At 46.7% G+C, this 26,556-nt stretch overlaps 1 protein-coding gene across 1 annotated transcript in view; it reads left to right on the top strand.

Annotated features, from left to right (window-relative positions):
• Positions 1 to 26,556, top strand: part of MBOAT1 (membrane bound O-acyltransferase domain containing 1) — a 286,231-nt gene that overhangs the window by 26,073 nt on the left and 233,602 nt on the right. The window lies entirely within an intron of this gene.

Raw genomic sequence — 26,556 nt, 5'->3', positions numbered from 1 at the left:
GGCACCACTCCCGTTTCTAAGGATCTACTGAACAGGTCACAGAGTGGACCCGCCAGCACATCTCTGAGCTCCCTCAGTATCCTGGGATGAATCTTATCAGGCCCCATGGCTTTGTCCACTTTCAGTTTTCCTAGCTCTTCCCATACATTCTCTTCTGTAAATGGAGTTTCGTCTACTCCACCCCTTCCACAGTCTTGTTAACTAGCGATGGTCCTTCTCCAGGGTCTTCTTTAGTGAACACCGAACTGAAGTATTTGTTTAATATTTCCGACATTTCTTCATCTCTCTCCACACTGATTCTGGTCACCTTTCAATTTCACTATACCCCTTTGGACCTTTCTTCTTTCTCTGATGTATCTGAAGAATGTTTTGTCACCTCACTTTACCTCTTTGGCAATCCTTTCTTCTGCCAGACATTTTGCTTTCTTGATTACTTTCTTCATCTCCCTAAGTTTTGCCAACTGTTCTTCCGTGCGTTCCTCTTTTTGGGATCCTTCATAATTCTTGAATGCTGCTTTTTTTTGCTTTTATTATGTCAGCCACCTCCTTTGAGAACCAGATTGGTTTCTTATTTCTCTTACTTTTGTTTACTTTTCTAACATATAGATTTGTTGCTTTTGTAATTGCTCCCTTTAGTTTGGTCCACTGTTGTTCCTCCTCTCTCATTTTCTCCCAGTCTTCTAGTTCTACCTCCAGGTATGTCCCTATTTTGACAAAGTCTGTATTTTTGAAAGTCAAAACTCAGGCTTCATGTGACTTCTCCATATTCTGCTTGTGATGTCAAACCATACTGTTTGATGATCACTGGTGCTGAGGAAGGCACTCACCTGGACATTTCAGACATTATCCCCATTAGTGAGCACTGGGTCGAGTATAACTCCCTCCCTCGTGGGTTCCATTACCCTTTGTTTGAAGAGAGCCCCTTGAGGGACATCCACAATCTCTCTACTTCTGGTGATTCCACAGAAGGGATTTTTCAGTCTATGTCCGGCAGATTAAAGTCTCCAACAATCAGCACTTCTCCCTTCTTTCCCACCTTTTGGATGTCGTCAACCAGATCTCTGTCTAGTTCTTCCATGTGAGTCAGAGGCCTGTAAACCGCACCAGTAAAAATGGATCCACCATCATCTATTTTTAGGACGGCCCATCATGCTTCTTCTCTATGCCATATCCTTGCAGTTCAGTAGCTTGGATATTGTTTTTGACATAAAGAATTACTCCTCCCCCTTCTCTGTCCTTTCTTAACAAGTTATAGCCCGGTATGTCCATATCCCAATCATGAGAATCCGTGAACCATGTCTCTGTAATAGCAACAATGTCCAAGTCTGCTTCCACCATTAGGGGCTGCAGGTCAGAGATTTTATTGCCCAAACTACGAACATTTGTAGTCAAAGCTTCCAATTTTTCTCCCTTGGTTTGTAGCAATTCATAGGCACCTTTTCTGCTTTTTTGGGCTGATTGATTTTATTTTCACCTCCCTCGTTCTGTATTGCTTGGAGGTGACATGACATTTTCATTTGCCATTTCCTGCCATCCCCGTTCTTTAGTTTAAATGCCTTATATGATCTAAATTTTTCACTTAGTATCCTATTTCCTGCTATGGACAAATGTAAGCCATCCTTACCATATAGCTTTTTACTGCTCCATACACGACCCTAGCCTCCAATTTATCCAAAACTATTTTCTGTACACCAGGTTTTGAGTCAGAAATTTAATTTATTTATATGGAATATCTTCTCATTTCCCTTTCCATGAACAGGTAATACTTCCGAAAAGGCAATAGACTGGATCAGGCAGGGAAGATGCAGACAGGAACAGGCTGAGATGAGGGCTGGTAGCAACACACACTATTAAGTAGCCAGACCTGTTGCTAAGGGAGATGCAGAGAGGGCCCTTATACGGCTGAGCATTTGAGGTCATTGTTATGGTTTTGAGGTGTTGGAGTGGATTCTTGGGTACTGTGGTGATGACCAGTCCGATGGGGAGGAGCCCCGTGAGGATCCACAGTACTAGGCTAGACTCTAGACACGCAAACACAGAGATTTGTCTTTTATTATTCAGCAGAGAGATACCACCAGAGGTGGTTGTAGTGAGGCAGCAGTCCAGGGACCCTCGGCGAGGAGACCCGTCTCGCAATGATAGTATAGGGAGTGCAGGATGCAGGTTCCCAGTGCTAATCTGTAGATGAGTCAGACTGACAAAGTTAGATTACTCACTAAGTTGGTAGCTGTATAGATGGAGATCCCAGCAGGTAAAAGTAGTTGAATACAGGCACCGAGGCAGGGAGAGCAGGCCCTCGAGGAGCAAGTACCTGATCCCTGATAGGCACCTAAAAGAAAGCAAAGGACCCCCCGAAGAGCAGAGAGAGTTTCCAGCGGCAGCAAGGAAGCGGCAGAGTAGCTTAGACCGGACAAGTCCAATCCTTGCTAACTTGAATTGTTAGCAAATGAAGGGCAAGCTAAATACCCAGATGGCGTGATGTCACTCGAGGGGGCCGCCCCCGAGGTTATCGCCATGACGTGGATAAAGATATGAGTGGCGTGCGCACGCATACCCTAGGAGGCCCTCAGGAGAAACATGGCAGATTGCCTTGCCATTGCCGTTCCGGGGACGCCAGAGAGAGCGGCATGCAGACGAGGCGGGAGCCATCTTCCCAAGGCTAGCAAGGAGAGCAGAGAGAAAGGTGAGGCACAGAAGGTCGAAGCTGTCTGAGACCGACAGATGCAACAGTCATCAGGAGGCGCCGTGGGGTTTTCCCCACTACTAACCCTTTAAGTAGGATGATGTCGGGTGCGCACAAGCCTAAGGAGAGGTGCGACACGTTGAGGCTGGTGGCTTCCTGTCACATGGTGTTAGCAGCAAGTCGACAGCATTTTGCTGTGTCGAGAGGCAGAGTGGCTGGCTCGGCCACAAAGGTAAGAGTGGCAGTTCGAAGGGATAGCCCATGGACCACCGAACGCAATACATACAAGATATTAAAGTTCTTTATAGCACTTTGATTAAAGAGTGGCATGCTCTCTCTAGATGCCTAAATTTTTTGGAAAATAATTCTAGGTATCTGAATATTCAAATTCATAATTGCCCTAAAATAATTGGAGAGCTGCCATTGTTGATTTTAAGGAAGTATTTTCTTGAAATTTTACATTGCGAATCTGATTCAGTTCCTTTTGTTAAGAAACCAATTTCTTCTCATAATGTACCTGTATTTTTTTTTAAATTATTTTTATTCAGTTTTTTTGAATCCATATTTGGTACATACCATTTTTTCTTCCTGGAACTTTGTACAATAACACAATAGAAAGTCATATATGGTATCATAAAACAGCAATTGAAAGTCCCTGTATATAAGTGGCAATACCACTGTTCTCTTCAGGCATTACATAATAGTCTAGAAAACTTCAAAAAGATAGTGAGTTTCCTTATAAGGTTCCATATGATACTTTCTTAGCAGAAGAGTTTGAGAGTTCAATGTATAAATGTACCTGTATTAAATCAGTCTCCTCATTCTTCCCTTGAGCTGTTTGATTTGATAAATTATCTGGAAAATTCTGACCCTGAAATTTTAGAGAGGAGAACTTTGCTTGTATCTTTTGTTACTGAAGCTGACGAGTAAATTTATACGATTTTAGGGATTTAAATTCCCCTTTCTTTGGTCAGCCTGTTAGAATTTTTCCAGATTTGTTCAGAATTACCCAGGAGAGCAGGGCTGGTGGAAGCATTAGGTGGGGTAGGTGGTGGCCTATGGCGCCAGAAGTGGGCAGGGTGGCCGGTAAGGGTGGCAGTTTTGAAAGGACAGATGTGATGAGAAGTAGCGCGGGTGAGGCACAGAGTTGGAGGACATTTTCCGGTATGTATTTCTTTGAGGAGCTGGGGTCATTTGTCATGTGCAATTTGAGAGAGAGCGAGATCAGGTGATGACATCACTGCCTAACGCGGCTGGACATTCTTCCACCGGCACTGCAGGAGAAGCATAAAGATTTTCTCTTTTTAAGACAAGAATGCCCTCCTAGAGGGGCTGATGAGGATGAGAACAGTTAATGAATTCAAAAGGGCATGGGGCAAACACTGCGGACCCCTAAAGGCTCGAAGAAAGGAATGGTGTAACATTTTTGCTGGTGATAACCTGTACAGAATGGCAGTTATTACCCTTTTATTTCTCTTTATTTATAGCATTTCAAAAATATAATTACAAACAGTAATGCTTGAACAGAAATAAGACATTACAAGATGTACAGAAATTAAAAGGAAAAATTTACAATACAAAAAAACCAATTTAAATTACAATGTCAGATTACATAACCACAAAATTGGTGAGGTGGAGGACCCAGTGGATCATATGTCTTCAAAGGAAACATAACAATCAAAAATGACTGCCTATAAATTACAAATTTCATAGTCCAACAGTCATGGAGTTAAGGAGTAGATGTAGAGTTTGCAGAGATCTTACTATCCAATAAAGATTTTAACTGGTTAAGTTCATAAAAGAAAAAACGGTTTTCATCTAACTTATGGGCAGATACTGTAAAAGTCGCGGGAGAGCTGGCGAGCGCCCGCTCTCCCGACACGCACACAGGCCAGGAGACGCGCACACAGGCCTGCGCGATTCAGTATCGGCCTGTATGCAAATTAGGGCCCGCGGTAAAAGGAGGCGCTAGGGACACTAGCGCATCCCTAGCGCCTCTTTTTTGACAGAAGCGGCGGCTGTCAGCGGGTTTGACAGCTGACGCTCAATTTTACCGGCGTCGGTTGTCGAACCCGCTGACAGCCACGGGTTTGGAAACCAGACGCCAGCAAAATTGAGCTTCCGGTTTTCAAGCCGCGGGCCTATTTCAAATTTTATTTATTTATTTTTTTGTTTACTTTTTTTTAACTTTTGGGACCTCCGACTTAATATCGCTATGATATTAAGTCGGAGGGTGCACAGAAAAGCAGTTTTTACTGCTTTTCTGTGCACTTTCCCAGTGTCCGGAGAAATTAACGCCTACCTTTGGGTAGGCGCTAATTTCTGAAAGTAAAATGTGCGGCTTGGCTGCACATTTTGCTTTCTGAATCGCACGGGAATACCTAATAGGGCCATCAACATGCATTTGCATGTTGCAGGCGCTATTAGGTTCGGGGGGGTTGGACGCGCGTTTTCGAAGCGCTAGCTTTACCCCTTATTCAGTAAGGGGTAATAGCACCTCAAAGATAGTGATGTAATAGCTGAAGTCCCTGAGCAAACTATCCTAGTTGATTGGGCTCACAGGACCCTAGGGCCCAAGATAGCAAACAAGCCAAGAGACATAGTGGGATGTTACCACTCATATGCCTTAAAAGAGAAGATCTACAATGCTGCGAGACGACAGCGCACATGGCTTTGGAAGGCCATGATATCGCTATTTTCACCGACCTGTCGTCTGCCACCTTGAAAAAACGCCAGGAGTTTTGCTGTATAACTACCAAGCTCAATGAGGCAGATATTCGTTATAGATGGATGTTTCCAGGAGGGCTATCCTTCATGATACAGGGAATCTCTCACCGCACTAAGTCAGTGCAGGATGCAGTTGGGATTTTAAGGGACACAGGCATCAATGTTGATATTCCACACTCTATGTCTGGTGATTCAGGGCCCTCCAACCGCGTCTCTGTCCCACAACCCCGGTGGCAACGCGTCACAAAGGGCAGACGGCGACTTCAGAGAAATTCAGCTGACAGCGAGAGCGGAGAGGCACTTGCGTGAAAGGATGCTAACTTCTCTATTTTTGATTTCTTCTTGTTGCATATCATGAGAAGAAACTACACTGGCAAACCCACAAAGGGAATCTCATTTGCCACTTCATATGTTTAATTTCCTAGGTTCGATCTAGCCTTAATACAGTGGAAAAGGCAGTTCTTGTTGAATTGGAAAGCAAACCCAGACCGGGTGTCATGAGGAGTGCTGTAAGACTTCCTCCATGGTTCTATGGGGCACGGAGATAGAACTTCGGTTTACTAAGGGTGGGGAGGGGGGATGGGTATTTGGGTTGAAATTGCAAAAGTGATTTGGTTTACTATGTTGAGAGGGGCGATTATTGTATCCTTGCTTGATAATATCATCGGCGGGAGGGAGGAGGGGTGGGTTACATAGAATGGCTACTCTTAAATTTTTCTCTCTGAATGTAAAGGGCCTTAACACCCCGAGAAAAAGGTGATTGCTGTTTAAAGAGCTAGAGCGCTTACGAGTGGACATGGTACTCCTCCAAGAGACCCATCTATGGAAACGGTATCAAAGTCTGATGAGAAATCCGAAATTTCCTCACCAATATTGGGCAGCAGCCACTGTTGCGTCTAAATATTCTGGTGTGGGGATCATGATACATAAAGATCTTCAATTTGAGTTCAAGGAGCTCTATGCTGACCCATCTGGCAGACTCTTTTTGGTTAAGTTCTCCGTGGATGGGGGGCGGGGGACTCTTTTCCCTGGTCTCTATTTATGGACCTACATCCCATAAATCAGACCGTGGCGACCAGGGTGGAGGGTCAATTGATTCTCGAGGGAGATTTTAACCTATCATTTAACCCATACCTGGATACTTCTTCCAGCTCTAGTTCAGACCTAAATTGGCTAGGAGTGCTTTAAACTCTTTCATGCGTAGTCAGGGTCTGCTAAACATGTGGCAGTCTCAATACCCGAGATCGAGGAACTACACTTTTTTCTCTGCTCCACATGGCAGTTACTCTCAGATAGATCTATTTCTGGGCAGTGTGGGCATCCTCCCTAGAGTTATTACGGTCAACATTGAACCTATTTTATGGTCAGACCACACCCCTATTTGGTTCACTTTACAGATTAATTATGATAGAGGCACTAGGTTTAGAAGGCTTAATGACTCGATTATTGAAGACTCTATCTATGTGTCCCAGATCGTGTCTGACATACAGGACTATCCAGAAATGAATAATACTGAGAACGTGAATCCAGTGGTGGTTTGGGACTGTTTGAAGGTGGTTCTCTGAGGGAAATTTATTGCAAGGGCATCCTTTTTTAAAAAGCAGCGGGAGGGCGAACTTGCGCAGCTACTGGGTAAACTTAAGGAATTGGAGTGAATTCACAAACTTGCAGGTCCCTCCCGGGTTACCCCCGCCCAATCGGACGACTTAAGAACCTGTATAGCATCACTAGATGCTATAACTATAGCATACCAGCTCGAGAGAACTCAGCAGAAATACTATGAGGGGGGAAATAAAGCGGGAAAAGTGTTAGGCCAGCTTTTAAAACGGAGGCAGGGTCAGACTACCATAGTAAGGAGTCAGGAAGGAGTAATGCTGACTGATAATACATCCATAAGGCAGAGATTCCATCAATTCTATTCTGAATTATATGCGAGGGATGAAGTTATAGACCAAGGAGAGATTGACAGATATCTTGAAAACTCCCATCTTCCGGAACTCGAGGAATCCCAACACCGCATATCGAATAAGGACATTCCGGAGACGGAAGACCTAGGAAGTCCTCGGGACTTGATGGTTACACTGAGCGGTTTTATCAACAATTTGCTACGCAGTTGGCCCCTGTAATGGTGAAATTTTTTCAAGCATTGAAAGAGGGAACCCCACTTATAGCTTCCGCTAATACAGCGGGTATAACAATCCTTGCTAAACCGGGCAGAGATCCCACTGTGTGTGGATCCTATAGACCGATTTCCTTAAGAAACATTAACCTGAAAATCTTGGCTAAAATTTTAGCGACCCGTTTAATTAGTTTTATAGCCCAAATCATTCATCCTGATCAGGCGGGATTTATACTGGGTCGTCAGGCTAGTGATAATGTTCACAAAATCCTTGACATGATATGGTGGGTCTAAAAACATAACATCCCTAATGTGGCTCTCTTGGTAGACGCTGAGAAAGCCTTTGATAAGGTGCACTGGCCATATCTTTTTGCCCTGCTAAGGAAGCTAAAGTTTGGTGATAATTTTGTACAATGGATCCAACAGCTATACACAGATCCCTTAGCTTGTATTAAGATAAATGGAGGTTACTCCCCCTCTTTTCCGGTCAGACGGGACACCAGGCATGAATGTCCCTTGTCACCACTCCTATTTGCTATATTCTTGGAGCCCTTTGCAAATGTGGTATGGCATAATCCTGCTATCCGGGGCATAGAAGTGGAACAATTCTCCTCAAAGTTGTCACTATTTGCAGATGACATCTTACTTATGGTGACTGAACCTGAATCTTCTCTCCCACATCCGACTGAAGCCTTGGAAGATTTTAGCAAGGTCTCAACTGGGAGAAGTTGGAGATCCCCGAGACCTGGTCCCTCCCCCTGCGAGATGCCGACCCCCCGGGTGATGTCATCATCAAGCGCAGAGCCGATTTAAGACACTGAACAGGTCAGTGGCTACTGCCCAAGGGAGAGCAGAAACCTTACACAGCCTCAATTGTTACACCCTGTGGCTGTTTAAAGAGAAAATCCATCGGGAATTCAACTTACTTTTGCCTGCGTGTGCCTGCTGAAGTCTCCCCGAGACCTGGTCGCTCCCCCTGCGAGACGCCAACCCCCCGGGTGACGTCATCATCAAGTGCAGAGCTGATTTAAGACGCTGACCAGGTCGGTGGCTACTGCCCACGGGAGAGCAGAAAACTTACACAGCCTCAATTGTTACACCTTGTGGCTGTTTTACGAGAAAATCCATCAGGAATTCAACTTACTTTTGCCTGCGTGTGCCTGCTGAAGTCTCCCCGAGACCTGGTCCCTCCCCCTGCAAGACGCCGACCCCCCGAGTGACGTCATCATCAAGCGCGGAGCCGATTTAAGATGCTGACCAGGTCGGCCCGCCTAAGGGGATCTTCCCCTTAGTGCTCCCCCTTTGTGATTCACCCGTGTACCGAAACTGTTATCTGGATTTTAGAGGGCTATTATCAATAGTAAGTACTGACACCATTATGGAAGAATTTGTAATTCCAAGTAAAATCAGTGTTTATAGAAAACGGACTAAACAAGATCAAAGAAAGAAGCAAGTAAAAGAACGCTGCCTCATTCAAGTATCAATCATGAATAAGGCTAAATTACTAACATTTACAGTATTATCATTATCTCTTTTCAATGTTCAATCTTTAGGAAAAAAGATACCGGTAGTAATAGACCATTTGAAAGACCCTAAGCCAGATATTTGTGCAATAATCGAGACCTGGTTAAAGCCATCGGATTTGGTGACCATAAATCAGTTGCCACATTCAGATTACGATATTTTCTCTATACCTCGATTAGATAAAAGAGGAGGTGGAATAATGTTGTTAGCTAACAAGAACTATCATCTGATTCAACAAAATATAAAGTTTACAGCTAGATATGAATTGGCATTTTTCAGGTCTCGTATATTGCAAGTAATTTTGGTATATACTCCTCCTGGTTTATTGGACCATAATTGTTCACCAATCATTGAATTTTTGGCCACATCAATTGATCAGTCCATCCCTACCATTTTACTAGGGGTCCATCCCTACCATTTTACATATTGATAAGCTAACATTATCACCTAGCTGCGAGTATTTTTAAATTCGGTGGAAGCTCTAGGCTTCACACAAACTATCAATACACTCACACATAAAGCAGGACATATTTTGGACCTGCTGTTTGTAAATGATGCCCTTCAGACCGAAGCCCAACCATTGAGTGTTCCGGTGCCTTGGTCAGATAATTACTTGATCTCAGGGAGCACTGGATGGCCGGCGCCATCTTTAAAAATGGGTGGGCCATCAAGTGCTCCTACCATATGACAGGGGCCGGCCAATGGCACGGATACCTTGTCACATGGTAAGGGCAAAGGGACATCGGCGCCATTTTGATTAGTGGCAGCCAACGGCCCGGGAGCGGGAGATCACTCCCAGGACCCCCACTGGACCACCAGGTACCTGTAAAATGTTTTTTGGGGGGGTCGAGAGGGTGGGGGAAGCAAAGGGATTAGTTTTAAAGAGTTGGGGTGGGTTTAGGGGTTATTTTTGTGTGCCGTTTTTCCCGCCCTCCCCCAAAAGGATAAGAGAACCCCCACGATCAATATCATGGGGTTTTCCTATCGTTTCGGGGGAGCCCCCGATTTCTGACGATTTTGAAAATATCGACGATATATTCAATCATCCGAAGCCCGATTCACATCCCTAGTGGTGGATGCACCTGAAAAGTTTGTAGCAGTAGGGACATGGCGGAACCAAAGGGACACCTAATTCTAGGCTTCAGCCTTGAGCGCCTGAAAAGTTTGTAGCAGTAGGGACATGGCGGAACCAAAGGGACGCCTAATTCTAGGCTTCAGCCATGAGCGCTGAGAAAAGTGTGTAGCAATAGGGACATGGCTAGACCAAAGGGATGCCTCAACGGATGCTGGGAGCAGGTGGCAGGGCGCTTGCACATGTAAGGCCACGCCCAGACGGCCATTTTGTTTATGCATTTGGGACAAGATGCCAAGAGGAAAGCTACCCAACTTCATGGCGGGGGATGTGAGGCTACTCGCCTCACTAATCGTTGCAGATGAGAGGCACCTATACTTCAGACCTCGGTGCCCGTGGGACCAGGACCGGGCTGACGAGGCCTGGCGGGCGCTCAAGGCCCAATACAACGCCCAGGCTTCCTACCCGAGGGAGGTAAGTTCGTAGGCCTCAGTTTCTTGTAATATTCTAGCACACAGGAACAAAACCAAGTAAAATTACTCGGGGGTTGGTGACAAAAGTAAAACTGACTTGTTAAAGTAAATTACATTTGGATGGTTGTTTAATATTGCTGTGGATGACAAAAGGAAAACTGATACTTGACTTGTTTGAACCAAGTAAATTACATTTGGGTGATTGTTTAGTATTGCTGTGGGTGCCAAAAAGAAAACAGACACTTCACTTGTTTGACTTGTTTGTTTTGATTTAATTTTTCCCTCAAAAGCAAAGTAAACGTTCTATTTCAACATGTGTTTCCTATTTCTATTTTATTCCCGCCAGGTTGAGGTGTTGAAGAAGCGGGCAAGGCGGATCCGGAGGCCCGCCGCAGAGCTGAAGGTATGTGCTGTTAGCAATTGTCATGGTTGACATGCAAGTGGCAAGATCTTCTTTACTAATTACATGAAGAAATTGAACATTTATAACATTCTTGATCGTTGCATGCGCAGCTGTGACAATTTTTCAATTTCTGTTTTCAGAGAGCACCACAGAAGGCAGTTCCAGCAGTGAAGAAAATGCTCCTGCTGAAGAACACCACGGTGAGCCTTTAATAGCATCAGCATAGTTAAAGTATGTGGATGTTTAATGCCATTTGGCACGCCTATGAAATGTGCATTTGTAAATATCATACTATCTGTAATGGTAGAGGTTATGTTCCTGTTTAAAATGTTGCAAAGTTCTCCTTCCTACTGTCGTGGATGTTTGCATGTGCAGCAGCAGTAACACTTTCACTTTTTCTCTTTTCAGACACATCGGCAGAGGATGAAATGCAGTACGCCTCCTCAACACCAACCCTGTCCCCTGAGCCCGCTACTGAGCCCCCCCACCCCCGCGATCGAGCCCCCTCCATTAATGAGCCCCCCCCTTATTTTACTGCCTCAACTCTCTCCTGCCCCACCTGCCATGGGAGACAAGGAGGGCATCATCGTTGATGTTGTCGGCCCTGTCTCTCCTGGGCGGGTCAACAGCCGGAGGGCGGCACAGCAGCCCGGGAAGGGCCCTCAAACCTTGAGGGGCGCCTGGACGCTATGCTGCTACTCCTGGCGCAGATGACCCGTGGCCTGGCGGTCCAGGAGGGAATGGCAGTGCAGGCGGTGACCATCCTGCACAATCTACGCCGTGGCCAGCAGGAGATAATTGAGCTCCTGTGAACAATGGCAGGAGCTCAGTCGCTGCTCGTAATGGCACGGGCTCCTGCAGGATGGGCACTGCCTGAGGGACATCAATGACGATGCTCCTCCTCCTCCATGGCATGGTCCCTCCCCTTTTTTTCCCAACGCCCCCCCCTTACCAAAATGTTAAGAAAGTGCAAAAAAGATTTTTGTAAATAGTTTATTTTTGAAAATATAATTATTTTGCTTAAAAAAATTGGTTAGCATTTTCTTTCAACAATGTACTGCATGTCACTTCTGTGTTGATAAACTGTGGCGATAATCAAGAACAGAATGACTGCCAAGGATGAGGAGCACATGCAGAGCAAACAGACGAAATACAAAGAGAAAATCTAACAAACAGAAGAGGAGCACATGGAATACAAAGAGAAAATCTACAAAACAGAAGAGGAGCACATGGAATACAAAGAGAAAATCTACAAAACAGAAGAGGAGCACATGTAATAGAAAGGGAAAATCAACCGAACAGAAGAGGAGCACATGAAATACAAAGAGAAAATCTGCAAAACAGAAGAAGAGCACATGGAATACAAAGGGAAAATCAACCGAACAGAAGAGGAGCAAATGGAATAGAAAGGGAAAAATACCAAAACAGAAGAGGAGCACATGGAATACAAAGGGAAAATCAACCAGACAGAATCACAGACATCCGTACAGCAGCGGGGCATTTCAGTCATGGACGTCCGCAAAAATGCAGGAACGTCCATGAACAGAAGTGGTGACCTTGGACGTCTGGCCGGGCGCTCAAGGCAGCGGCCATGGACATTGGAAGGCAGCGGGGCCTCCGATCATGGACGCCTGGATACAGGAGGGAAGGTCCATGAATGGAAGCCCCGACCTTGGACGTCCGGCCGGGCGCCGGCCGTGGAAGGTTGGGGGTGACCTCCGAAAAAGAGGTTGTCCGGATGCTCACAGCAATGGCCCCGGTGTCCATGCGGGGTCTGTAGAAAATAACCATCCGCTTACCTGGTGGAATGACATTTTAAAGACAGGTACCAGCACACCCTGGATACTGTATAGGCACTGTATACCGCTCTATACAGTAAAATGGATTGCGAACGCCTACTGCTTCTTTGACGCACTTTGGATGCTCATTTGCCGCCGCTTGGATTTGCGTCTAATTTGAATACTGAATCGAGCGGCTTGTGAACCAAAATGTGCGCGCGTCAAACGAGCGGGCACCCGGCACTGCCGCACTTTTTCTTACGCATCCATACTGTATCATCCCGAAAGTTCCTCCGGAATCTCCTACCACCTTTGTTGACCTGTTGCTACATGGAAGGGGGTTTATGCTCTTCAGAACCCTGCTTAATATTAATGCCAAACTCGCATAGGATGCTACTAGCATTGATGCCTACGGACTTTGGATCTCTCCTGCGACTGAAGAAACGAGGAATCTTTGTAGTGCGAGAAGTTTCCAGGACGTCCAGAAACGGAAGTCTTCAGCAATCCACTATTAGCTGAAATGCCTCGTCTGACAATTTCTATTCACCTGGACCCAGACTCTGTCTGCTGAGAAAGTCTGCTCTTACATTGTCTTTTCCTGCAATTTGCGAGGCTGAAGATGCCCTTCTGTCCATTCCATAAAGTTGGGCCATTTCCTGTGACACTTGCTGGCTCTTGGTTCTTTCCTGCCGAATGAAGTAAACTACTGTTGATACAGTGTCTGACATTATTCGGACTGCTTGATCCTGGAAATGAGCTCTGATCCGCAATCATACCACAGCCCTTGTGCTGTCAATTCCTGACACTGAGCTCCCTAACCCTGGAGTCATGCAGTGGTCGAGAGTACTAGCCAGTTCGGTGATCTTAGGGAAACCCCCTTTCTTAAATGATCCACTTAAAACCACCACTGCAGGTGTGTGCAGACATTCATCGGCAGGTGAAGCTGAATCGAATAGTTCTGAGACTGTGGGCTCCAACAAGACAGCAGGGAGGGCTGAAGAGGACACATATGTGCCCTCGCCCATGACACCACTTCCAGGGTTGCCGCCATCAATCCGAACACCTGTAGATAGAACCACACTATCGGGCATAATGTGTTCATCAACAGACGTACCTGTGCCAACAATCTTCTGAACACGTCCCTCTGGCAGGAAAAACCTGTCCTGCTTTGTTTTGAACATCAAGATACTCTAGCACCTGAGATGGCTGAAGACTGCTCTTGGCCAGGTTCACCACCCAACCAGACTCCTGCCACAAGGAGAATACCTAATGCGACACCAGGAGGATCTCTTCCAGAGACCTGACCTGAATCAGCCAGTCATCCAAGTACGGGTGTACCAGAATCCAATCCTCTCTCTACTTTGCCACCACTACCATTATAACCTTTGAAAAGGTTTTGGGCGCGGTGGCCAGACCAAAAGGCAGTACTAGAAACTGATAATAACATCTCAAAACTGCGAATCGCAGAAAATGTTGGTGCTCTAACTGGATGGAAATATGCAGATACGCCTCGGACAGAATCAAGGAGGTCAGAAACTTCTCTAACTGCACAGCCATTATCACTGAGAGCAGGGATTCTATGCGAAAATGAGTCAGCCGCAAATGACAGTTGACCACAGGATGGGATGAAAAGAGTCCTCCTTCTTGGGCACCACGAAATAAATGAAAGATTGGACAATATTTTCTTGAAACATGGGCACTGGAACCACATCCCTCAGACTGAAGAGCCTTGACAATGTCCATTCCACCACCTGCCTCTTCCACAGGGATTGGCAAGGAGACACCATGAACAGGACCCGAGAAACACTGCAAAACTCCAGCGCATAGTCTTTTCGTATAACATTCAGAGCCCACTGGTCTGTTGTGATCTTGACCCACCTCTGATAAAATACCCGGAGTGTCAGTACACCTTCACTAAGAAGCTCCGGTTACTCCACTTGTCTGGAGATGAAGGATGGGATCTACCCAAAAGTCGAGTCCTCTCCTCACACTGCAAGCTCATGATGCCTGTTTCTCATCTTCTGGTAATCGAGGAACTGGGGACTCTCCCATTTATTGGTCATTTCCTCCAGTTCACTTCCAAACAAGAGCAAACCTTTAAAAGGTAACTTTGTAAGGACAGTTATTGAGGTTGTATAGGCCGACCAATTTCTCAGCCATAGCTGATGCCTAGCCACTATCACTAAAGTCACTCCTGTGACCAAGGTGCGGACCAATGGCAGCCCGCATCTGCCAAAAAATATGGCTGCTGGTTCCATCACTGCCCAAAGTTTACTGTCCTCATGGGAGAGTAATAAGCAAGAGCGAGCAACCAGGGAACAACAGGAAGCTATCTACAAAGACATTGCTATCACTTCTATGTTATGTTACACTGTGAACCGAGGTGATGTTTTGCTACGTGCCCCGGTATATAAAAATTCTTTAAATAAATAAATAAATAAATAAAAAGACCTGCTTAAGATAGCCTCAATTCTCCTGGCATGAGTATCCTTTAAGGCTGTTCTTCCTTCTATGAGAATAATCATCTGCTTGGTGACAATACACAAAAGCGCTTCCGTCTTTGGAAAATGTAATTGCTCTCGCGCAGCCGGGTCCAGGGGGTACAAGCCTTCCAAAACCTATCCACCTTTGAAATTAGCTTCTGGGGTGCACCACTCGATATCAATTAATTCCTGAATGACTTCCATAACATGAGATCCTTCTTTGGCTCAGACCTGGATTCATTCCCAACATCCTCAATGTTTGGGAACCAGGGCTGGTAACTAATCTTCATGAAAGAACTTCCATATAGAACTTCCATATAAAGTTCCATATAAAGTTCCATAAAGAACTTCCATATAAAGAACTTTCCACGTTGCAGTCTGCGGCTCTTTGCCGCAGACTGCAACGTGGAAAGCAGTTCCCCGGAGCAGATAGGCGCTGGGAGAGAGGCCCGCGCAGCCGGCGCTTGAGCCCATCGGGGTAAGGCCTTTAACTCTCGCCCTACCTCCGTGGGCCCCCGCCCCGGGGAAGTTTCACACTTACCTCCTCCAGCTTGAAATCGCGCCGATCCGGCTGACTCTCCGCTCTCCGCCCACCGCCGCAGGAAGCCACAAGCCAGGCCCTCCGGCACCGATCGATAGTCCGACGACGCCCCAGACGCCCCAGTCGCGCCAGTGACGTCAACTCAACGCGACCGCGCCAAATTTAAAAACGCTGGCTCGATCTCAGGCGCCCTCTTTGCCGCAGACTGCAACGTGGAAAGCAGGTCCCCGGAGCAGATAGGCACTGGGAGAGAGGCCCGCGCAGCCGGCGCTTGAGCCCATCGGGGTAAGGCCTTTAACTCTCGCCCTACCTTCGTGGGCCCCCGCCCCGGCCACGGGGAAGTTTCACACTTACCTCCTCCAGCTTGAAATCGCGCCGATCCGGCTGACTCTCCGCTCTCCGCCCACCGCCGCAGGAAGCCACAAGCCAGGCCCTCCGGCACCGATCGATAGTCCGACGATGCCCCAGACGCCCCAGTCGCGCCAGTGACGTCAACTCAACGCGACCGCGCCAAATTTAAAAACGCCGGCTCGATCTCAGGCGCCCTCTTTGCCGCAGACTGCAACGTGGAAAGCAGGTCCCCGGAGCAGATAGGTGCTGGGAGAGAGGCCCGCGCAGCCGGCGCTTGAGCCCATCGGGGTAAGGCCTTTAACTCTCGCCCTACCTCCGTGGGCCCCCGCCCCGGCCACGGGGAAGTTTCACACTTACCTCCTCCTGCTTGAAATCGCGCCGATCCGGCAGACTCTCCGCTCTCCGCCCACCGCCGCAGGAAGCCACAAGACAGACCCTCCTCTTTCCAATCTTCCTCAACCAATCCAGGAGACGCACGCGAGGTTTTTAATCCCGGACATCCGAGGCGCCGCGCGCCGAAGGAGCGCGACAAAGGGGCCAGCCCCTTTGTGCGCCCCTTCGTGCAGCCTCTGAGCCATTGACCACCCACTTCTTCCACCTACCTCTTCTACCCACCCTAATCCCTATCAAAAGCCAGCTGGAATCTGACTCTTACTAAAATCCACCAAGGCCCTCTAGCGTGCCAGAACAGGACCGTCTACACCATCCAAGTCAGCCATCTAACACTCAATCGCTCCCTCTGAAACTTCCAATTCATGACAACACAGCCAGAGACAAACGACTGCTCCGGTGACATACACTGACAATGCACAGGACCACAGCACCCACTCAACTACTCCAGACAAAGACAATCAAACCTCACAACCGAAGCCACACTCGGACAATTCTACAGGACTACAGCATCCACCCAACAACTACTCCACAACTCAACAAATCCATTCAACAACCGCACCCAATCGAATCAAGCATCCTATATAACAACACATACAATTCAAAAAGGATCCAGCCTCCAAAATGCTTCCAACATTCACAATGCCAATCATACATCACTATTTCTCACAGAAAAGAAATCTAACCAGACAAGCAAACCTCCACAACCTAAAATCACTCACACCAATACTAATAGCTCCGATAACACAACTACTAGGCCTCACCCTATTCACCCTATCACCCTTCAATGCACAATCTATAACTAAAAAGTCGCTAATCCTCAATGACTACCTCACTGACACCAAGCCTGACATTTGCGCAATAACAGAAACATGGCTGAAACCATCAGATACGGCAATTTTAAACCAACTACCGACGCTAACCTACGATATCTTCTCCCTTCCTAGACTGAAAAAAAGGGGAGGAGGAATCCTTCTTGCTACTAAAAAAGACCTCAAATTCTCTCAACATCCGATCCACTCCAATACTAAACTTGAGATAGGCTTCTTCACATCTCACCAACTCCAAATACTTCTAGTCTACGCCCCCCGGGACTCTTAGAATCTGACGTCTCACCCATCATCGAAACAACAACAACAACACTCCTCAACCTGGACACCCCAGCAATAATACTCAGAGATTTTAATCTCCACATGGACAACCCTGCTCTCTCACCTAGCTGCCAAACTCTTCTACTAGCATTCTCAGCAATGGGCTTCTCCCAAATAGTCAATAACCCGACACATAAAGCAGGACATACACTAGACCTGATCTTTATCAACAAAGGCATAAAATCGTCTTCTCCAATAAAAAATCTGAAGGTACCCTGGTCTGATCACTCCCTGATTTCTACATCATTCTCACTGGAAAAATCTACTACCAGCCACACACCTTCTCCATCCTTTACCTACAGGAAACCCTGCAACCCCGATGACCTTACCAATCAACTGACCAAACACCTTCCCGCTATAATTCTCACTGATCCTAATACTGCTCTACACTCCTGGAATACGATCACAGAATCCATAGCCAATAAGCTCTGCCCTCGTACAACAAAAAAATCTCACCCAGATGCCTCCAAAAAACAACCATGGTTCACAAACGATCTTAGAAGGCTTAAACAAATACTAAGACAAAAGGAATCTAACTGGCGGAAAACTCCAAATGCCAGCACACTCTCAACCTACAAACGCACGCTACAACAATACAAGACCTACACCTCCAAAGCAAAAAGAGACTTTTTTGCCTCCAGAATTCACAACTTAGTCTTTGACGTGAAAGCTTTATTCAACTATGTTTCCACCCTCACCCAAGTTCCCTCACCAGAATGCCCTAGTAATCAAGCTCAAGCCAAAGCAGATGAACTCGCTCTCTTCTTTCAAAACAAAATCACGAATCTTCTTACTCAACTTCCCTCCAATATCGCTCCCCTAACACAAGCTCTAATGCCTCACATCAAAAACACTCACCTAGAAATGTTTGAACCTACCTCCTCCGCCGAAATCCAAACCATCCTTAGAAAAATGAAACCATCTTCGCACCCAGCGGACCATATACCCACAAAACTTCTCCTCACAATACCAGACACCATCTCCAAAACATTGGCTGACATAATCAACTGTTCGCTCTCCCAAGGTTCCTTCCCAGAAGACCTCAAACAAGCCTCACTCAAACCACTTTTAAAAAAACCCAACCTGGGCCTAAAAGACCCCAACAATTACCGCCCAATAGCTAATCTCCCTATCATAGCTAAGATTATGGAAAAGCTTGTGAACTCGCAACTATCAGACTTCATTGAAGATAACAAACTGCTTTCCGCCTCACAACATGGATTCCGCAAAAATCGCGGCACAGAATCCCTACTTACATCCCTAACAGACCTCCTCATCCTAGGTACAGACAAAGGACAATCCTTTCTGCTGGTCCTTCTAGACCTTTCAGCAGCTTTCGATACCGTAAACCACGCGATCCTCATTAAACAGTTAGCTGCTATAGGAATCTCTGGATTAGCGCTCTCCTGGTTCAAATCATTTCTAACCAACAGAGGCTACAAGGTAAAAATCCAGAACAAAGAATCATCACACCACGACTCGACCGTCGGAGTACCACAAGGTTCTTCTTTATCCCCTACACTCTTTAATATTTACCTCCTTCCACTCTGCCAACTCCTCACCAACCTCAACTTAATACACTTTCTCTATGCGGACGACATCCAGATCCTGATCCCCATCAAAGAATCATACTCAAAAACCCTCGAATTCTGGGAATCCTGCCACCTAGAAATTAAAAGCCTCCTCAACAGCCTTAATCTGGTACTAAACTCATCTAAAACTGAAGTTCTACTCATAACTCCCGATAACAATCCCACAGTCGGTCTCCCAACCAACCTACAAACCACTCATGTAAGGGATGCTAATCGACAATAAATTGAACTTCAAAGCCCACATCAACAAAACGACAAAAGACTGCTTCTATAAACTGCAAGTCTTAAAAAGGATAAGACCACTCTTCCACGCCAAAGACTTCAGAACCATTCTCCAAGCCCTCATCTTCTCCAAATTAGACTACTGCAACTCGACTCTTCTTGGCCTCCCCTCCTCATATACAAAACCGCTCCAAATGGTTCAAAACGCAGCAGCACGTCTACTAACAAACACCAGAAAAAGAGACCACATCTCTCCAGTCCTGCAAGCCCTCCACTGGTTACCAATCCATTTCAGAGTAATTTACAAATCCATCACCTTATTATACAAAATCATTCACCAACATACCATAATCGACCTACAAATTCCTTCCCGTGTACACAAATCCACAAGACCGACCAGGGAAGCCTACACAGGATGCCTCCTTGTTCCACCCGTAAAAACTACTAATCACAGAACCTTGAGAGACCGAGCCCTTTCCACAGCAGGCCCTCCGCTATGGAACTCTATCCCACCAGATCTCAGAAATGAACCGTGCCTCCTAACGTTTAGGAAAAGACTTAAGACATGGCTTTTCAGGCAAGCCTTCCCGAACTCCACCTAACAAGATCCATCAATAATTCCTCTGCTAAGTAGCTGTATATAGTGGACTCCATATTTATTTTGTTCTCTTGTATATAATTAACCTCCTCTATCTTTCTTTATTTCTTACAATCCCAGTTCTTGAGCCCTTGTTAATTGTAACTGCATCTCTTCATCACGTTTATTTATGTTTTTGGTTGTATTTTTCACACCCCTGTTTTCCTGTAAACCGACATGATGTGAACGAGTTCTTGAATGCCGGTATAAAAAAACCTTAAATAAATAAATAAATAAATATAGTTCTAAACTGTTCCAATCCCAGAGGGATTTCCATATTCCAGGGAACAATGATCGGTTTCCTCATTTGTGCCATCCAGAACAGCATCGGAAAGACTAGCAGCTGATTCAGGCACGCCCCGAAGCTTACCCGCAGCACCATGCGTGCGGAGTTTCCCCACCTATGATACAGAACCAACAATAGAGGTTGGGGCCGAGGACTGTGCTTGAAGAAGTCAGAAGGACCCGTGCCAAAATCAGGGGCACCTATCTTGAACCCACTGAACTACCATCCCTTGCTGACAAACCAGTTAGGGGAGGTCCAAATTAAGCAACCCTTCCGGCATCTTTTTTTTTTTTTTTGGTCCCATACCAGGCTAGGAAGAACCAGGTTTAGTAAAATAAGATGAAGGCAATTCCTCCTGAGCCTCCAAGCAATGCTAGCTCAAGTAAGGGAAATGCCCGGCTGAGGCACCTGAACAGGACAAGCAGCAGAAAGGATAAATTAAAGCGCTTAGGATTCTTAGTCATAAGCGTTATCAGTCTATCAGTTTGCTGAATAAGCGTCTGAAAGTGTGCATCCAGCTTAAGCCATCAAAAAATATCTAGGTGTCCATAATTTAGGTGTCCAAAAATTAAGGGGCCTGAATTATCTTGGACGTCCTAGAACTCAGGCATCTGAATTGGATATCTCTGAATTTTATTTATTTATTTTAAAAACTTTTATATACCGGTATTAGTATGCATACATCATACCGGTTTACAATGTAACTTTAAAGGTAGAAATTACAATGAACAGGGAGGGCGAACAAGGAGGAGTATACAAAGAGCAGGAGGTGGAGGAATTAAGGCAATAAATAAAAACTGCAACGGACTATTTACAGGAATATACAAGGCGTAGGCAAGATACTTGCAGAAGTCGGTGTACTTAATCAGGGTAGGCTTGTCGGAAGAGCCATGTTTTAAGTTTTTTTCTGAACTTGGCGTAACATGGCTCTAGCCTGAGAGTGGTAGGGAGGGTGTTCCATTGTTTAGGGCCTGCAATGGATAGTGCACGGTCCCTAGTAGAGGAGAGGTGGGCTTTTTTCAAAGGGGGAATGGAGAGGGTGCCTTTGTTGACAGTGCGAGTGGGTCGTTCAGTGCGTATAGGACGAAAGGGTTCATCCAACCAATTGGAATTGTGCGAGTGGATGGACTTGTGCACTATGGTTAGAATTTTGAAGAGAATTCGGGATGCGATGGGGAGCCAGTGGAGTTCTTTGAGTATTGGGGTAATGTGATCAGCTTTCCTTGAGTTGGTGATGACCCTGGCGATGGCATTCTGGAGCATTTGTAAGGGCTTGGTGGTGGAGGAGGGTAGGCCAAGGAAGAGGGCATTACAATAGTCCAGCTTTGAGGAAAGGGTGGCTTGGACGACGGTGCGGAAGTCATGATAGTGGAGGAGGGGTCTGAGTTTCTTCAGGATGTGAAGCTTGAAGAAACCTTCTTTGAGGATGGAGTTGATCTGTTTTTTGAGATTGAGTTGTTGATCTATGATAACCCCAAGGTCTCTTACTGTGGGTTGGGGTGTTATGACGTTGAAAGCTGGATCGTTGGAGATCGGTGGTTTGGGAGGGAGGTGAGGAGAGATAAGGAGCAGCTCTGTTTTGGAGGAGTTTAGAGCGAGGTGGATGTTGGTGAGGAAGTCATTGATGTTGGCAAGACATGTGTTCCAGAAGGCAAGGGCATCTGAGAGAGAGTTGTGAATGGGAATGACGATTTGAACGTCATCTGCATAGAGGTAGAATTTGAGGCCGAGGTCTGTGAGGAGCTGACATAGAGGTGTGAGATAAATGTTGAAAAGGGTGGAGGAGAGGGAGGAGCCTTGTGGGACACCTTGAGACAAGGGATAGAGTGTGGAGTTGGCGTTTCCTATCTTGATGGAGAACTTTCTGTTAGATAAGTAGGATTTAAACCATAGTAGGGCTAGGCCTGAGATGCCTATTTCGGATAGCCGGTTGATGAGGAGGTTATGGTTGATGGTATCAAAGGCAGCTGAGATGTCGAGTAGGGCGAGGAGGTAACAGTTGCCTCGGTCCATGCCTATGAGTAAGTGTCCGTGAGGGAGAGCAGGAGGGTTTCTGTATTGAGGTATTTACGGAAGCCGTATTGGGCTGGATGCAGAATGTTGTTGCTTTCTAGATATTCTGTAAGTTGGATGTTTACAATCTTTTCCATAATTTTGGATAGGAAGGGCAGGTTAGAGATAGGGCGGAAGTTAGCGGGGTCTTTAGGGTCTAGTGTTGGTTTTTTTAGGAGGGGCTTGACAATAGCTTGTTTAAGAGCATCTGGGACAGAGCCTGAAGAGAGGGAGGAGTTTATGATGTCTGCGATGGGTTTGGATATAGTGTTCGGGATGGAGAGGAGGGATTTTGTGGGAATGGTGTCTGAAGGGTGGGAAGCTGGTTTAAGTTTTCTGAGAATAGATTCCACTTCTTTAGCGGAAGTCAGGTCAAGGGTTTGGAGGGTGGGTGAAGTGGGGGAAGGTTGGAGGGAGGGGGAAGGGGAGGTGGATGGAGAAGGGTGTTGAAATCTGCGGAGGATGTTGGTGATTTTTGTGAGGAAATACTGGGCGATTTCTTCGCTCTTAGTGGAGGCATCATTCTCAGGGATAGTGGGCTGAGAGGATTTGGTGAGGTTGGCAACATAATTGAAAAGGGCTTTCGGGTTGTACATGTATTGGTGGATCTTAGCTGAAAAGTAGTCTCTTTTTGTTTTGAGGGTGGTTATTCTATATTGGTGAAGGGTAGTTTTGAAACTTGAGGCGAGTTGGGGTGAGGGGGCTTTACGCCAGTTTCTCTCACGCTGCCTGAGGGTATTTTTTAGGGATCTTAGTTCAGTCGTGTACCAGGGTTGATGATTTTTTGTGGGTTGGGTAATGTTACGTCTGGAGATGGGGCATAGTTTGTCAGCAATTTCAAGAGTCATGCTGAGCCAGGATTTGATGGCAGTCTCTGGACTGGAGCAGTCAAGGCTAGTGGAGGTGTTGGAAATGGCAAGAGCCAGTTCGTCTCCAGAGCAGGGTTTCCTGAAGGTGAAGGTGGTGTTGTTTGAGGGAGTGGGGGTAGTAGGGAAGTTAAGGGGGAGGAGGGCTTTTATGAGGAAGTGGTCTGACCAAGGTACAGGGGAGCAGGTGGGGGGGTGGGATGGTAGGAAGCAGTGGTTGATGAATATAAGGTCAAGGGAGTGACCAGCTTGGTGCGTGGGGGAGGCAACAATTTGTCTAAGGCCTAGAGCTTGGAGTGCAGTAAGGAATGCCTCACAAGAAGGGGTAAGGGGGGTGGCATCGACATGGAGGTTGAAGTCTCCTAGTATGATGGAAGGGATTTCAATGTTTATGTTGGCAGATAAGAATTCAATTAAGGGGGAGGGGTCCCGTTCGATGGATCCAGGAGGGGCATAAATGAGACAGATTTGCAGTGAGGGGGCTTTGAAGAGGCCAATTTCTAGCTTGGAGGGTGATGTGGTGTGGGAGAGTTTGAGATTAAGGTGTTTCTTGAAGGCTAGGAGGATGCCACCTCCTCTTTTCTTGGGTCTTGGAATGGATAGGAATTCGTAGGATTGTGTAGGTAGCTGGTTCAGGAGGACAATGTCTGTTTCTTTGAGCCAGGTTTCCGTGATGGCACAGATGTCTGGCTTGGTGTCAGTGAGGAGGTCATTTAGGATGGGGGTTTTTTTGGAGAGTGATTGGGCGTTGAACAGAATGATGGAGAGGGTAGTGAGTCCAAGGAATTGGTTGAGGGGGGTAGTGAGGATAGGGAGGAGGGATTTGTAGGGGGGGGGGTGGGACGGGGGGGATGGGAATGGGGGAGTCTGTTGTGGGGGAGGTGGATGCGGTTGATGTGTTGTGTGGTCATAGTGGGTGAGTAGGCAAAGGAGGAGGGAGGGAGAGGGGGTAGGTAAAAAGGAAACAGAGGATATAGGGTAGTACAAGGCGGGGATTAAGGTATCAAGGAGTTAAACTGAGAGAAGGGCACTGAGGGAAGGGCACAAAGCTGATTAGGTAGGGTAAGAGGTGTAAATAGTGTACCATGCAGGTTATACAATGCAGGTCAGACAATGCAGGTTATACAGCTTAGATAACATGCACAAATAACAGAATAGAGCAATTTAAGGTGTTAGGGGGGAGTAGTCCAGTGGCTGGGAGGCAGGCTCATGAGCACCTGTGAGAGGTGAGATAGGCACTTTGAGGAGGTGCCCACTCACTCGGAGGTCCTGGAGCTGGATGGGTCTTGGCTGAGAGGCTGGCAAGTGAGCGGCGATACTTCAGGGTGAAAAGGGACTGCTGGGTGAGAAGGAGGTCTGTGTAGTACTTTAGGGTCTTCCAGGGTCCTTCAGGGCAGTCCGAAGGGGCTGCCCGAAGGGGCGCTCAAAGGGGCAGGCCCCTTTGTCGCGCTCCTTCGGCGCGTGACGCTTGACCAGGTTAGATTTTTATAGATGACTCTTTTTTGTGTCGCTCAAAAGTGATGTCATCAATATGGGTCTTAGCATCCAGCACAGAGATTTAAAAGCGGAGTCGTTAGAAGCAGGGCAGTCTTCCAGCTGGGGGAGGGGTCAACAGCCACGAGGTGGAGGAGGAGGAGAGGGTCCAATGGAGGGCTGGGTGCAGGAAACAGCTCAATCCAAGCCCTGGATCCTGGCTTACAGAGCAGAGAAAAGAAAGGCAAGTACCTGTACGGAGATTTAAAAGCACATTCGTTAGAAGCAGGGCAGTCTTCCAGCCATCCATTTAGCATACGTACTGCTGAAGCAAGCACCAAGTGCCCAAAATATAGTCATCCGAATTTAGGGGTTCAAAAGGTTTAGGTGCTCCACCCTGAAAAGCAATGGGCGCCGAGACTGCACCACTTGGGTGCGGATATAAGCAAGAACAAAATTAGGCGCACAGATGGACACTCCCAACCAACTGGACGTCCAACAAAATGTCCAATTAAGCTTGCTATTGGACGCACTTGCACAATCTGACAGAACTGAAGAGGGCAGCCTAATGTGCAGGGTTTTTGTGAACACCACTGCGGCCTACCAAGCAGCAAACAAAAAAGGTGCCTGAGAATGGGGCCTAGGCCAAAGGGCCACTCATCCCACCAGCTGCCCACGTTCCCCAACTCTCTTGGAAATGGGAATGCCGTTGGATCAGTGCGCCAAGCACAGAGACTGGAGGAAGGAGGAAGCCCTACAGAAAACCTTCCTTCTCAGTATTTTTTTTTTCAGTTTTAAGATTTACCTGAGCTCAGCCCGTCCCAGCTGAGAACAGAGATGGTCTCCGGCTGCGGGGGACTGTCTATCTACAGTCACTGCCGCGCTCAGCTTCCTGTACCCGCTGCCTTTTAGCATTTTCAACAGCTAAGTTCAAGCTGACTGAAACGTCAGCTACTGGACCGAGGCACTCATCTGAGGGACCTCAGAAATCATCTCAGGAATTATCAACTCGGGGAGAGACCATTTGGAATCACCACATGAGAGCAGGGTAAATTAAATTTAATTCTTTTCCTTCTAAAATTTGAAGCAATCCCCAGTAAGGAGATGCACGGCCACCCTGTGCTGGAAACAGAGAACACTGGTGGGCTGATGTCCCTTCAAGGGTATATATACTGTGATGTCAGCTTTGCTCCATCTCCATCTGCTGGGAGAGGTGCATAATCCACTTGTTCTCAATTCATCTGACTGGACGCTAAGAAATATACTTTTTTAGGCAGCTTCCGCAAGGAGCTTTAGGCTCAAGCAGCCATCCTGAGTGGGTAATGTCACTCCTCCCATGGTGCCCAATTCTGACCCTTATTAGCAGTGGTTGCCCCTTAGTGGAAGGGTAGCAGTGGCCTCAACAGGTTTGCTTGCCAGTTGAGTAAGAGGTCTCCATCAGCCCCAACCCCTATGTGTAAGGTGGTGGAATGAGGTGTGTTAATATGATGTACCACTCCGCATTGCGAGAGATTTGAGAGTTAAGAAAATTCCTGTGCAACACAGGGGGAATTGACAATCAACCTTCACACAGGGTTGAAGGAGCAGGTATCGGTTTGGTGGCCCATATCCTTCCAAAGGGAAGGGCTAAGGAGAAGAGAAGAACTTTAGGGTTTCAGGAAGGAGTCCTAAAGGAGGGGGGGGGGGGTTCTTAGATTTCAGAGAGTTTGGAAGCTTTATTCCTGTGAAAGTAG

This window comes from Rhinatrema bivittatum, chromosome 2 (genome assembly GCF_901001135.1).
Source record: "Rhinatrema bivittatum chromosome 2, aRhiBiv1.1, whole genome shotgun sequence".
In the NCBI taxonomy this organism is placed as follows: Eukaryota; Metazoa; Chordata; class Amphibia; order Gymnophiona; family Rhinatrematidae; genus Rhinatrema; species Rhinatrema bivittatum.
This window is presented reverse-complemented; position numbering and strand designations above follow the sequence as displayed.